Raw genomic sequence first — 1,998 nt, forward strand, 5'->3', positions numbered from 1 at the left:
CCTGCATGCAAATGAGCCGACCAGCGGCGAGCCTGCAGCCAGGTGGTCCTGGCCCGGCCGCCCACGCAAGCCACGCGCTCCGCCGGGGAGCCCCATACCCAGTGGCGCCCCAGTGCCTGGCACCCCGGCTCACGGCCCAGCACCCGCTCTACACCCCTGCTCAGGGGCGCCTGTGCCGTGGCAGCCCCTGCACCCCAAAGCCAGGCGAGACCTAGGTGCACAAGGGCTCTAGGCTCGCCGGCCAGGGCAGAAGCCAGGTGTGTCCCAACGCCCCACAGTGCCCCTGTGCTGGCCTCGCCACACCGGGCAGTTGTCTCAGGGCCCGCAGGGCCAGCCCGGGCCTTCCCGCTGGGGCGTCCAGGGCCCAGAACACGCACCGGCGGCTGAGCGGCCCAGGCGCAGGGTGATGGTGGAGACAGGGAGGGAAGGCACCTGGTGGGCAGGCCTGGGGGGAGGGTGCAGGGTGCCACGGGCCATTCACTACAGCCTGGCCAGGGGCCCCCACGTCCCAGCAAGGGGTCTGGATTACTTACTGGTTGTCGGGGACTCGCGCGCTCCCAGAGAAAGAGGACACGCCCTCTGTGAGACCTGGTCCCGCTCCAATCGCCTCTCCATTTCTCGGTCCCCACCACGCTTTTCTTTTTCTGAGAGATTTTTGTTATAGGGCATGTGCACTTGCCAGAGACAGAGAGAAAGTGAGGAGTCCCTCGGGGGGAAGGCCACGCTGCAGTCCCTTCTCCTCTCCGGATCTTGGGCACGCACGCACACGCGCTCGGCGTAAGCTTTAAGTCTCTGGATCTGGGCTTGAACCGTGGCCGATTGTGAGAGTCCGGAGACGTAACCACGAAGCCAGCTGCGGGTCCCGCTGTGTGCTTTTCAGGCTGCGGGGCTGGAATGCACACGGGTCAACCCTGTGAAATCCAGGCTCGCTCTTTAGTTTTCATACTGGGCACGTGCGCTCACGGGGAGGGGACAGAGCACAGAGGCAGAAGGGAAGTCAGCAGTCCCCAAGGAGACGGCCATGCCACAGTCCCCTCTCCATTCTCGTGGGAATCTGGGCATGCACATACAAACCTTGTGTGATTTTTTCCAAGCCGCCAGGCCTGGGGCTCGAACCACAGAAGTGGCCATGTGAGACCCAGATCCCTTCACCTCCACACCACCTGCTGGCCCAAAAATCTACTCTAACCCCCAGGCCACAGGGCCAGACCCCGAGTTTGTTTTTCAAAACTTCTTTCATCAGAGACAGAGACAGAGAGACAGACACTCTCAACAGGGTGTCATGGCCCACCCCCCTCCATTCTTCCCGCCCTAGGGCCTTGGGCACACCCCTGACACCTGCTGGGTGACCCAGAAGCCGCACCCCAGTCTTCCCTGTGTTCCCCTGCGGGGACTCCTACAGTTCCTCCCAAAGCACCCCTGTGCCACGCCCGGGGGGTGGAACCAACTGCCATGTCACTGCTCCTTCCTGGCCAGCACTTGGTGACAGCAGACTGGCCCTGGGTCAGAGCCTGGAGGGGAGGCTGCCGCGGGGTACACGGCCTGTCCCTGGCCTGCCCTCTGTGTTCCTGGCCTCAACGCCCCAGGCTACGGAGAGCTCGTGGGACCCCAGGCCTTTGTTCAGCTGCACCCTCGGCCCCTGTCCGCTGGTGGTTTGGTGTCCACCTCGCTGTGGGCCTGGCTGGCCCTGGGCAGCCTGGGCCTGGCCTGTGCACTGGGACGCCTGCTCTGGTTCCACTCCCAGGGACGGGACAGGCCATCAGGGGAACCCAGTCCCCAGAGGCCCCCAGGGAGGTGGCAGTGGTCTGGCCAGGGCTGTCATGCCTGGTAGCTGGCTGGAGCCCTGAGGGACTGCGGGGCTGCCTGACCGCCCCCAGGCAGGCGCAGAGGGCAGGAGGCAGGGCTGCACGGCGCGGTCCCTCGGACCTGGGCCAAACCTGCACATGCGGTGGGGGGCCGGGGCAGCCCCATGCGGGTCGGCGCCCCAGGACCCAGCGG

Source organism: Tupaia chinensis, unplaced genomic scaffold, assembly GCF_000334495.1.
Source record: "Tupaia chinensis unplaced genomic scaffold, TupChi_1.0 Scaffold149964_1, whole genome shotgun sequence".
Classification (NCBI taxonomy): Eukaryota; Metazoa; Chordata; class Mammalia; order Scandentia; family Tupaiidae; genus Tupaia; species Tupaia belangeri.